Here is a 13,555-nt window from a genome sequence, read left to right as displayed (position 1 = left end):
ACAAGAATACGGGTAGATTATCGGGACGAAAGTTTCTGTATAGTAACGAACTAAACTATACGCGATGTTCCGCCGTCGCCTATATAGGATGCTACAATCCGTTGATTCTCACGACGGTCGCTCGAATTGCGATGGAACACTTTCTTTCTTTCTTTTTTTTAAAAAGCTAAAATGCGAATTCGATTTTCCGTAGACGGCGCAGAATGACGAATTGTCTAGCACTCGGACGCACTCAGTTTTCCGGCGGCGCAAGGCATCTGAAGGAAGATGTAGATGTCGAGCCTAGAATTTAGAACGTCGCGAACACGCTCGACTCTGCCACTAGCATATTTGTTTCTTGTGCTTCGTCAAACTGAGCCCGCAGGCACGTACTTGTATGGGAAGGGGTTGGGGGCGGGGACTAGGAATACTTTTGCACGCGCGCGCGCATGTGTGCATGCGTTTGCATGCGTATATACGTAATACTTTGTAGCCGAAGGGACTAAGAAAACCTTGATTATATAGCCGCATAGTGCCATCGCACTGAGGGTGCCCTTCTTCGAACACAACTTTTGAATAAACATGCAAGGATCGTACGCGATAGTCGCCGTGCATGGTTGCTTAGTGGCTACGGCATTGCGCTGCTAAGGACGAGGACGCGGGATCAAATCGCGGCCGCGGCGGCCCCATTTCGATGAGGGCGAAATGCAAAAACGCCGGTGACCGTGCATTGGGTGCACGTTTAAGAACCTGAGGTGGTCAAAATTAATCCGGAGACCTCCACTACGTTGTGTCTCATAATCAGGTCGCGGTTTTGGCACGTAAAATCCCATAATTTAATTTTTAATCGTACGTAACCTTGAGGTTTCTCGCCAATTCTTTCAAAACTTTTCGTGATTCAGCCCTCCGTTGGCTGCGTTAGTTATTTCGTTGCTATACAAGAGAGTTTAGCCTGTAGAGTTGGACTGGAAAATGTTCCACTTGAATGATTTTGATGCGAACACACAGAAACGGTTTACAAAGTGTCTATCAAATCAGAGTCGCGAAAGAACGCGAGCAGAAGACATGTGTAGGCCTCTCGTTCGAATGTCTCGTAAATTGGCACTGTTTCGCGAAGCACTCGAGACAGCCATTACAATGCACAATATGTGATGTGAAATTTAAAAGCAAAGTCTCTCATAAAAATCGTTGTGGGAAGCAAACAAAAAGTCGAGGTAGCTTGCACTAGTGGCGCAAGGCTAACGACACAGCGGAGCTGATCGAAGGTTCCTAGCTGGTCCTGGCTATACGAAGTGATGCCAAGTTATACGAAGTAATGCCAAGTGATGCTAAGTTATACGAAGTGTATAAGCATTTCCTCGTGGTCCGTGGCATCGGGGAAAGCCTCGCGAAGCACTTGAAGTCCGAGCACACGTAGGGGAAGTGGGGCATAAGCTATGCACAGTGTACGGGCAGCGCGCAGCAGACGACACGCCGGGATCACGTCACGGCGCGTGCGCAGTAGCGCGCAGCTGGTGGAAGCTAGGCTGAGCCGCCGCCAGAGATCCCTGCTGCAGTCACGGACACCGCGAGCGTTCTGCGCTAATGCGGGGAAACGAAGAAGCGCGGATGGCGTCGGCAGCACCTCTGCGCGTTGCCTCGTTGGTGCTGCTACAATTTGTTTCTCTCGCTCTCATTTTCTCTTTCTCTCTCCCGAGCATAGCGCGCGACGCTCCGCGAGGTGGTTGCTAGGCAACGCATTGGCAGGCGGCACTCATTACGGCCGGCTTAAACAGCTCCGCTGTTAAAACAAAATATGGACATAGCTGGCTTGCACTCGAATATATAACGAAGGGAAGACGCTCGGCAGAACATATCCTCCCTGCCTTTCTCATCTCATTTCTTTCTCTCCCGCTCTCTTCATGTCACGCCATGGAAAAATCTGGAAGCCGCAAATAAAGGCCAGATGTAGAAAAATACAAATGCTAATAGAGGGAGGAAAGAAGAGACAAAAGATGAAAGATGTAGGCGCCACGAGTAGGACAACGATGAATGATTAGTATATTGCTACACACTAAACATTTTTACACCTTTATGGATGTGTTCGATTGTCCCATGGCTAACACGTACCCTCACGATTAAGAGGTAAGATCGTCTTGTTGGTGGGAACTAATGAAGGTGTCTTGTTAGCCGACTTTTCCTGGCAAGTAAAAATGATGATAGCTGTGACAGACGACACATGAAAGTGCATTAAATGAACTTTCAAAGCTATTGCGGCCGGAAATTTCTGCGCGCCCAAGGCTGTCAGAATTATTACTGAGTTTTGAATAACGCTTTTTTTTTCTCATCGCAGGTCTAGTTAGAGCTCGTTGTCGTGCTCGATAAATTTTCAAATCCCACGATAGGGGCGTTACCCTTGGGACAAGCAAACACCCTTAAGGGTGTAAACATCTTTAGAGTGTACAGCTGCATGCAGCAAATTGAATGTCATGCATGTATGGTACAAAAGAACAAAGACACTTGCTGTAATATTGTGAAACATGTTAAAAATTTTTATCGCCTGTTTCACCTAATTTTGTAGCTTGACTATTTTACCTCCTCATAATTTTCCCTTTATTCACTGAGATTGTTCAATGCATCTCTACGGCATTCTGCTGCTCAGCGCGGTGTATGGTTCGTTCCAGCGACCACAGATTGTGAAAACGGCCCTATATTGTGGTGAATGCTTAAGAACCCATGGTTGGTTGAAATTAAACGAGAATCCTCCTCAGCAGCGTCTCTCAGAGTTCCACGTGTACCTTTGGGACGTCTGACATCATCTGTTACTTTATTGACCTTTGCCTATATGCAAACACCCGCAAGTAATATATAACAAAAGGTTTTTCTTTTTTCTCTTTTTTTATGTATAACACTGTCTGTAAACAATCGATAGACACAGCTCACCAGTAATTTGTGAAGGGAATGCTATTCGGTGAATCCCCAAGATCGTGACTTTGAGAAAGAATAATTCAAGCCGGAGCCGCTGAAAGTTCACCTGTTCTTCAGAAGGACATTAAAAATAAATACAAGATGGAAGGAAACAATAAGAAGAAAACAATAAAAATTATGTCGACGGAGTATGCTTGTTGAATAATAAATATCCGTAGCGCACTATAATTAAGCCAGAAAAAACACAACAGATAGGTGGCGACGCCGCCTTGGCGTTCCCCGCACAGTTCCCTGTGACGTGCCTCCGAAGCGGGCGTTGGTTGGCAAAAAACGTTCGTGCAACCTGTTTTCTCTGCATAAGAGCGCTGCTTGAATATCAACTGTAGCGATCGAAAGTCCGGCATATTGCGATTTTTTTGAAGTGACAGCATTTACGAACTGTGTTAGGATGTATAATCGTCCCCGTTTTACCGGTACAACAACGTAGCGTTGTTGCCGAGTGCATGGTTCCCGTAAGTCAGCGTGTGGTGATTTCGTAAAAGTGCGCCTCTTCGGTAGATCAAACATCCACAAAAATGTAATATTCCTGGAAAACGAACATTGTATCACAGATGATGCACATTTTCGCGGTGACAAAGTGATACTTCGCTAAATGACTCGTCTTCGAACACAAATTTGTAGTGCATTGTCGTGAATGCACTGACTTGCGCCCCATTTACACTGTAGCTTTAAACGATATACAAGATGAACTTCGTCTACAACTACACGGCAGCTCAGTGGAGCCGTACCAAGTAGCGGCGCCTAAATTCATATGAGGGATAAATGCAGGAAAACTTATTACCCTGCTTTAGGAGCATGGTAAGATACCCTAGGTGGACAAAATTAATCCGGAGCCTTTCGTTGCACTGTCCCCCATAAGCCGCTGTGCAGCTTAGGGATGTTAAACACCATAATTTCATTTAATTAGTCTCGATCATATGAATGTACAAAGCAAAATCTTACATAAGTACATAATCCGTTGCGCGCTAACTTCGCGGTGTCTGCTGCCTCCTTTGCTCCTCTCAACTTTACAAGACCCAACTTTTGCATGTTTATGTGCATCATCACGGCATAAAGTCCATACCATGAAGAGGAATGCACCAATAACGAAAAAAAAAAAGAGAGAGAGTTCAATTTTACTTAAGACCCGTGAGATCTGCGTTAAATCGCGATAATTTCAGTGGTTTGCCTGTGTTTTTTTTTTTTTTTTATAAATGTATACACGCAGCTTCGGCGGCGGTCAAAACATCGTATAGGAGCTTAATTGTAGTCATACTTCTCAGTCGATAAATTATGCTCCAACGAAGGTTTCTTTTTCATATTTTTTTTCTGCCCACTGCGCGGATCTGCGCGGCAAGTGCCCCCCCCCCCCCCCCCCTTACTGTAAAAAAAAAAGGGGGGGGGGCAATGAACGCCATTTGCCCCCCCCCTCTCCCAACTTTTGAAAGCGGGAACTTTCGGTTGCATGCTGGAAAGTCCAACCAAACTACAGCTCAAGCTAAATTTTCTTTCTTAATAGAGTGGGCATGTAAGTAATGCTTTTCTTTACTGCGTATCCCCTGCTTGGGCAGCGAGTATTGTCTATTGTGCCTCCTCGGGACGCGCTGTAGAGGACGATGCGCTATATTCTCCATACACGCTCGCGTTGCGGAGAACGCCTGGCGCTGGGCAGTTCCCGCCCTAACAAATGTCAGCTTGCGCTACTTGCATGATGCCCAGAGTTTTGGGACCGCCTATATCCGTACTTGGAAACGCAATCAGCTTACTACATTTAACCTGCAGGCGAGGGGGAGGTCAGGATAATATATTATAATCAGCCGCGCCCAACGCCTTTCTTTGTTTTCCCATTTTTATTTGTAACACTGTTTTGCAAGCACGTCATTATTGTAAGCATTTTTAGCTCTCATGTATCGCTTTTCTGCTGTCATTTGTTCTACGACGCCCCCCTTAATCAATGCTCCCCTTGGGGCCTGTAAGGTACTTGGGAATAATAAATAAATAAATAAATAAATAAATAAATAAATAATAAATAATAAATAAATAAATAAATAAATAAATAAATAAATAAATAAATAAATAAATAAATAAATAAATAAACTCTGCGTTGCAGGTATTTTATGCTTTGAAGGAATAGGCAGATTTTAAGTTAAATGTGTCGCGTAGTTTTAACGTTTCTGGCTTATATAGAAGCGCTACCAAAAATTATGAGCCCACATGTTTTGTTTCTTTTTTTCATGCGTAACATACTATAGGTTCGCCTGGCGTCCTCATTGAACTAAAGGAGGCAGCTTCGTTATGTACGGTGACTGTAAGGACAAGTTAATAGGTGATGTGTAGGTGAAGTTCAGAGTAGATGTATAATTGGGGCTTTCGCAATAAATTACGTATGTAAGCACTCTAGAGTGTTATGAGCGTGTCTAACAAGCGGGGAAGTATTATGAACTTGTGGCTAATGTGTCACGACTTCTGAATTACTCGCGGAAACCCGTTCTTCAGTGCTTTTTGGCAACGCTACGGCTTTGTTCTTCTCAGTGTGTTCCTCTTTCAATTGCACGTAGGAGCAGAGGACTAGCCGGCGCCTCCTTTAATTTTCTTGAAAAAAGAAAGAAGCCTCAAAAAATGAAATTGTCTGTGAGTTTTTTCTTTTCCCTGCGTCCATTCGTGTATTAAACTTTCTTTAAAAGGGAGTTTAAGATAAGAATAAAAAACAACAGCAGCCGGAAGCAGCGAGCAAGTGCGGAATATGATCCTTAACAGTCCAACAGGCCAACTTTATAGTGTTATCCGCTAGGCGCCTTCCCGGCATAGTGTGCCTATGCTTGACCCCTTCGGGGTCAGGCGTAGGCGCCTACGTTGCACAGGCGTGTCCCTTTAAACTCGCTCCTGCGCGAGCGGCACGAAACTCAATCCATTGTTGTCCCAGCAGGAATACGGGCGACGTTGGAACCGAGGTTGCGCGCCGGTCGTCCGGCCTATATAAACGGGTGCCCCCACAATGTGGAAGGGGGTGGCGCTCTGAATACTTTAATCGTTATCGTAGCGCCACTCAAGCTCATAATGGCCAGCGCTCTGCTTTCCGTGCCGCTGTGCAACAGCCATTAAAGGTACATAAGAGGCGCCATCACCCGATCACGGAACGACTATTTTTCATCTTCCTCCAGAACGGAAAAAGGCGAAAGGGGAAGGCGAAGAAGAAGGGCGACACAAAATGGCGCGCCGCGCGCATGCACACACAAACGCGCGGGGAGCTGCTCTTCAAATCGCGCGGCGTGCTGCAAAGTTTTCTCCTCGAATTTCGGAAGTGCAGACACGCCGTCGACCGCGCGCGCGCGCGCGTCGTCAGCGGCTAAAAGCGCGCTCGCGGGAGAGTCCTCATCGCCAGCTTCCCGTCCAAGATGGATGACCGCGGTGGCTCGCGGTGCGCCACTCGGGGTCTCGTGCGGGGCAGTGGAGAGGGGGCCGCAGGCAGCAGCTTCCGCAGCTCCCGCGCGGTTGGGCTGCTGGGCGGCCGCCGAGAGCGCCCGCGAGGTTCCGGTCGCGTTCCCGAGCGGCTCCGTGCCATGGAAACTTTTTTTCCCCCACAAAGAGGGGGCGAAGAATCTACAATGACGAGATAATTGGCTGCTTTTGTAACGGTGGCTGGTTACACTTCTGCCTTTTTGAGAACTACTATACGAGCGCAGTTAGCTATTGCTTTTACTTAGTATAGTGTGGCATGCTGACGCATAAATTTTCAAAAATAGAAGGAAAAAAAAAAAAAAACTCACGTTGTCACTTATATCGAGATTCGTCGATACAAGCGTTCCCACAGAGCGCGGGCTATAGTCGCAAATAAAAAGTTAACCTTTCCCTTCTATTAGTTCCGTCACTCAAATACACTTGCGAGAATCATATTTGCAGCCAATCAGCGATATTGCGCTGTTTTAAACGTCGGTCTCTTGTCCTAGAAGTAAACTAAGGAACCACAGCTGTGCAGAAATTCCGCGTTTTCGTTCGGATGTCTCATATCCCCAATGATAATTTCATGTCAAAAGTCCCTTTTGAAAGAAGATGAAGAAGAAGATGGCCGCATTCGGTGGCGAGAGTACCACAGACTGCACAACCACCGTCCTGAGTCAGTCTGCAGCAGGGACATATAGCTAGTATACATAGCTAGGGGCAGTGCATAAGTGTCAGAATACACCCGAATTTTTATTGATTCCTGCGACTGAAATACCAGAAATTTTATTGATTCTTCAATTACTCTTAGCGCTAACGCTTCTGTATACGTTCTCGCAGAAAGCAGAGTTTAGCGAAAATCCGCCGTATCAGGAGTCGTTATATTGCGGGAAAGTCACCCCTTCTGCTTGCAGGAACTGTGTTAAGGACTGCCAAAAGACTCTCCGCCGCTTTGTTTCGCACTGCTACTGCTATAATGTGGGGCAGGCAACCCCTATTAATTGCGCACATGAACTTAGTCACCTCGATGGCAGTGTTTGACGAGGGTGAAGTGCATGAAATGAGCTTCACCGGTAAATGTCGCAGAACCAACGGTGCCCTTTCGTGCAAACAGATTGCGCAAATGCCATGTGTTCAACGAGAATATCGGCGCCATCTTGGATCATGCGTCCCTGCTATTGAAGGCCTAGATTGAGCTATTTTGACCAAAAGAAACAAATACTGCTACTAAAAAAAAAAAAAAAAAAAACAGCGGAAAGCATGTTCGCAATGAGCATCTATGCGAGAAATTTCAGCGCAAACGAGGCAGTATTAAAGAAAAACATTTATGTGCGTGTTCCCTACAGCCACGCAACACAGGCAGTTTTACTTTGACACAGCCTATGACCGACGAAAATTATGTGCCTCAAAAATACCATGAACACCAAGGCAATACTATTAAGGCACGAGTGATTACGACGAATCGCAAATCAAGTGCTGGTACTATCGGCAGCGCTAAAACCAAGGCAGCACAGACGTTGTGGCTATTGAGTTGGCAGCACTTGCTAGCGCTATAGGGTGCCTCAATGCGCGCGCTTGGGAACCATAATTAGCGCTAGGGTGCCTCGATAGTACCGCGGCGCTGCTATCGAGGCACCCTAATTACCCCTAATTGTGTGCACCACCCTGTGGCCAAAGTAGGAAATAAAAGCGACATATACGCTAGAAGGAGCGGTGCTTATCGTCCTCTCGGACCATGACAGCATCGCGAAATACGGCGTTCTTAGCGAGGAACACGATGACATCGCAGTGCGCTCTTCACTCGTCAACTGCAGCTATGTGTGTGGTGCCACCGGCTTTGCAGGAAAGCACAAACGCCGCACCGCACGGCTTCTCCTATATGGAAGCACTAAATTTCAGCACCACCTATAATGCATTGCGCCGAGCACTAAACTATAGGCATAATTGCCTATCACATTCCGAGATCACCTTATCAGGTGGCTCGGCACTCCTGCCTGCCTCGTTCCGCCAGTCTGCACGTATGTAGCAAGCTCCTTGAAATCTGGCTTCACCACTTTAATATTGCTCGTGCGGAGAAGCCCGCTTCTGTAATTCCCTTCGCTGCAGGCCACCATATTGGAATAAAGACATCCAATTATCGAACTTGTGCTAACTGTGATAATTGAGTGATCTCTCTGCCGAATCCGGCAAGCATCTCGATGTTTGCCGGATAACTAAAACGTTTGCCATTTGGGAAATACTGAGCGTATCAAGATGAAACTTTGCAGAAATAAGCTATACGTTGGGAGAAACGTGCTTGAAAAATTTTCAAGGCTTTAAATGCATTGAGGGCACTGCAGGAAATTGCCAAAATGCCTTTAGAGCATTCGAAACGCTCCTTTGAGCATTGAGTGAAATGTTAGAATTGATGTTGTAAGGAAACGGCTCAATATTTGTGCTTGGAACTTTGCGCACGGATACGGAAGATCTGTTGCGTTGAAAATCAACTGCGAAAATATATAGAACTGTTTGGCAGGCACTCATGACACCCATCACACTGCAGACTCATTTACCTGGTTCAATGCGAGTTTTAATGTGCCGTATCATTTATGGAGTTTATTTAAAGAGTCGCGTCTGAGAGATTTCTTCGCGATCATGGCGAGATGACTGCAACAAATCTTCTCAAAGTTCTCCAACAATTGGCGAGAAATCATCCTTGTCGCGCATTCGGCAGAGCGTATCTTTCACTTGAAAGGATAGTGCCTACGTAGAAGCCCAACTCATCGTCAAGTATGCTCATGGCCACGGGCTCAATGGCTGCTACGGATGCAGTAACCGTGATGAGATAGCAAAAGTATAGCTGTCTTACGATTCGATTTGCTCGAGTGTATACGCGAGCTGTATTCTTGCATTCGAACAGAGTATAAAACACATTTATTATATTAAATGTGATCTAGGCTCTACACACGAGGACACAGGGATGCAGAAAAAAGGTAAAAGCGAGAGTGACGAAGCGGCGGCGTGTTAAGGCGTTTCTGTGCTTGCGACGGCTGTAGACGGAGGGCGTCTCGCCGATGTTCCCGTCGAGTCGCTTGTGAGTATGGAGGCATTCGTCGAGATAAAGTCACGTATAAGCAGGTAGGTCGGGGGTCTGAAAAAGTGATGTCGGATGTGGTGTTTAAAAGTGGAGTCGCTATGCGTCCCAAAAATCCAGCGCGTGTAAGTCGCGATAAAACTGAAGCCGATATTAAAGCCAGTGTGGCGCGCAAGTACATAGGCAACGCACTGAAGTGTTATTTTGTCGTTGCTGCTGCTATTGGCGTCGTCGGCGTCGTTGTTGTTTGTTAATTCTAAAGTGAACTTTCTTTGCCAACACTCCAGGGTATGGCGTGGCTCCTGTCGGCTGCTCCTCCTTTCCTTGCCTTTCTATACATCCCTTTCTCTGTCGGCTGCTGGGTCAGTCAGTATCTCGGCGGATATGTTTGCGGATATATATGCGAAAGTTATATGTGCGCCGAATGCAAGTGCCATGCGAACGGCCCTATATAATACGAGCTCGTCGACAAAGTAGTGGAAGTACGCGCACCCCCTGTACTGCTTAATAAAAAAAATATTTTTATATAAAACCTGGACATAGAATGTCGGCTCCTAGGTATATCTAAAGCACACAGACGTATTATGGAACAGCGCATTATTTTTTTACGAATTCTTTGACTTACTGGATTTTCATTGATTTGGCCATTCGGTATGTGCCGCTGGGTGTGCACCCACTCTTGGCATATCCTATCTTGGTCCCTATGAACTCTTCAATATGCTAAACAGATGCTGTAATATTGTAATGCCAAAGTTAGTCTGACCAAGATTTATGGTCTTAACTGATTTATTCGTCAGAACTTTGGCAATTGCGGAGCGCAAAGAATAGTCATAAATTATGTCGTTTTATGTGCAAAAACCACGATCTGATTATGAGGCACGCCGTAGTGAGGGACTTCGGAAAATTGGGCCACCTGGGGTTCTTTAACGTGCACCTAAATGCAAAGAATAGTCATAAAGCATTTCATTCGCAGTGCATGCCTTTTCTCCTAAATCATTAAGAACTGCAAAATAATATTGGGGCTCGAAATCTGAAACTGGTCCAGTTTCACTGGTACCGGGGCCAGTTCTCTTGGCGGATCTAATATTTCACTGGGGCGCCGACGGTTTGCCGTCAGTCTCATCTCGAACCGCGTCGAGATGATGATGATGATGATGATGATGATGATGATGATTTAATGGTTTAATGATTTAATGGTATCCCCTTTGAAACGGGGCGGTGACAAATAGTCACCTAGCCTGCTTGATTTAATCAGGTATGCATACGTGTTTTTTTTTACCTAGTATTTTTGTATACATCTCGTTAGCTTTGTTTTTCGTTCAATATCCACCTTGTACCGCTACCTATGACTTTAACAGATCAGGTCATTACAATCGAGATGCGACGCCTACAGCGCCCCTGGTGGCGTTTACGATGCTAGCGTTCTCAGACGCCTGGCAGCTGCCAGGTAGCTGTTCCTTCTGACAAACAGTACTTACCTTGCGTGCTGCTTCGAGCGTTCGAGGAGTTCAAGCGCAGCGCTAAACGTTGCTATCGCTGTCGATGCTCCGCCGTTCGCGTTAAACTGCCAACTGTTTTTTTTTTTTTTTTTTTTCGCGTTTCCTTTCCAAAATGCTCGCGAGGTGAGGCGCGAAAATTATTGGGCGCGTGCAGGGTGTCACTACAGAAGGAAACTGACGGCCATTTATTTTATTACAGAGTGCTTGCCCCGCCCACCTTAGCGGCTATGGTGTTGCGCTGCTAAGCACGAGGTCGCGGGATCGAATCCAGGCCGCGACGGCCGCATTTCGATAGGGGCGAAATGCAAAAACGCCCGTGTGCCGTGCATTGGGGGCACGTTAAAGATCCCCTGGTGGACAATATTAATCCGGAGTCCGCCACTACGGCGTGCCTCCTAATCATATTGTGGTTATGGCACGTAAAACCCTAGAATATGATTTCTTTTCTTTTTCTTTTTTCGCATTGCCGCCATTTCCGGCGTGCGTACGGAATATACCGGCGGGAATTCCCTACTTTGCACTGTCGAGACAGGCCATCCAGCAGTGCTTTTTTGTTGCCGAATAATTCCCACTATAGTAGAATAATAGAGGAGGCTTCTTTCTTTCTTTATCGCTCGCTTGCTTACAGGAGAGTTCACTGTAATAAACTAACGACCGTCAATTCCTTCCTAGAGACGGCTACAGGCGTCCATTCATTCTCGCGCCACATCTCGCGAGTATTTTGAGAACGTAACACAAAAAATACGTCTTAGCTCTCGAAGCTTTAAGAGAGACCTACTGCGATAGCAGTGCCACGCTGTTTTTGTTTCAATCGCAAGGATAATTCTTGTACAAGGCGACGTCCGAAGCACCAGGTTGCATAAGTATACAGATATTTTCAGCAGAGTGTGGATAAATAATGGCAACATTCATCCTGATAACGTTGCCCAAAGGACAGGCAGCCCTTACATGCTCACTGTTCGCGAAAAAAAAAAAAAAAAAAAAGATGCCTGATATCGCACCGAGCTCGTCCTCCCCCGCGGAACCGTTGCGGGACGTGCGGTCTGACCGGAAGCCTGCGAGAGCGGAAGCGGGTGTCGGAACACCACCAACGATCCGGAAGCTCGCCTCGTTTGGCGGCCTTCTGGGAGACTCGCGGCAGTGCTGAAGGTTGTACACACTCCAGCCGAGCTGGTATCGGAAAAACAGCCGCTCCTTGAAAACAAAGAAGCAAGATGTGTGATGATACGATAATTTCGCCCACATTGCGCGTATCCGCTTCTTTTAATAAAGAGTCCAGCAAAGTGTAAGTGGCAGTCGAAAGTGGAAGTGCTGGCCGAGTTCCCTGTACCCCCTTGTCATTTCCATTTGTTAGCGAATTTCGGACAACAAAAGCGCAATTCTGAGAGCGGTGCGTTGGCGGCCGCCTCTCCTTGCTGAAATCCCGTTTTTGTTTTGCTTCCTGCCGCCGCGCCGCCGGCGTCGACGCTTGTCGGTGGAAAAGATAGCGAAGCGTGCCCGTCGCTCTTTTCCGTTTCTTACGGAGCTTTGACTGCGAGGCCGCGCCCCTGTCCTCGGTATCTCGAAGAAGCTCAAATATAGCACACGGATCAAGTAATTCCGCGAAGTTCAGGTCTACCAAGGGCGCCACCGTATCTGTGGGTCCACCGGCGCTATCTTCTAGGAAGCGCGGTGTCCAAAACAAAGGCACATTGCGCATCATCCGTGCCACGTTCCAATTGTATCCACTGTTGCCACTTTCTGGCAGTGGTACGTGTTCATTTTTTTTTTCTCTCTTCGGCGCACCAAGAGGAAAAGAGAGCGTATCCGACCCGACAGAAGTCAATCTGGCCGTCGCAAGCTGGTGGCAGCCTTTCGTCATCAGCAATTAAGTAAGCGAGCTTGATCGAACATGCGCGCGCACGCGCGCAGAGTTGGAAGTTGGCACGCCAGCAAGCACTACGCATTAACTAGCGTCGGCAGCATTTAACGCGGCCTCTCTATTTTATTTTTTTACACACCGCCCTCCATGCACGCCACGCCGCACTCGGCGCCGAGCCACGGATATATGAGTTACTCCCCCTGGTACCGCTTCGGCGACGACGTGCACGGACGCACAAACGCGCCGAAAAAGTGGGGCGCGCACAAAGAATAACAGGAGGGTCGCGGAGAGGTATTTTGTAGGCGGCACGAAATGACGAATGGCAGCCCATCAAGGAACAGTTGAGATTTGTTTAAAGTCCCCCCTCGTGTTCATCGTTTCTTTATTTTGGCAGCGGGCAGGAAGCCCAGCGCTCCTCCTCCTCACATCGGTGGCGCGAGCGCGATGAAAAGGGGAGACGAGAATATTTCATTTTTCTTGGCCGCGCGTTGTAGCGAGGCGCCGACTTGGCTCGCTTCCAGGCAGGCACCATCGTTTTCGCTCGTGGCGACTCTCTTCCAGCTATAGGTTCGGCGAACGTGGCACGCAAAAGGGCGTTCTCTCTATGGGAGCGCTTTTAATCAGGTTGAGTGAAACCGCCGCGCTTCCTCGCGGACCTTCTATTGCTGTCTCCCCTCCGCTACTTTTTTAGAACCGACCATGCACTGCAAATACACAAGCCGACCGAGAAGCCGTGGTTGCGCGTCGCGCACCATGGGC

This window comes from Dermacentor silvarum, chromosome 1 (genome assembly GCF_013339745.2).
Source record: "Dermacentor silvarum isolate Dsil-2018 chromosome 1, BIME_Dsil_1.4, whole genome shotgun sequence".
Taxonomy (NCBI): Eukaryota; Metazoa; Arthropoda; class Arachnida; order Ixodida; family Ixodidae; genus Dermacentor; species Dermacentor silvarum.
The sequence above is the reverse complement of the archived record's forward strand: the minus strand, read 5'-3'. Positions refer to the sequence as shown.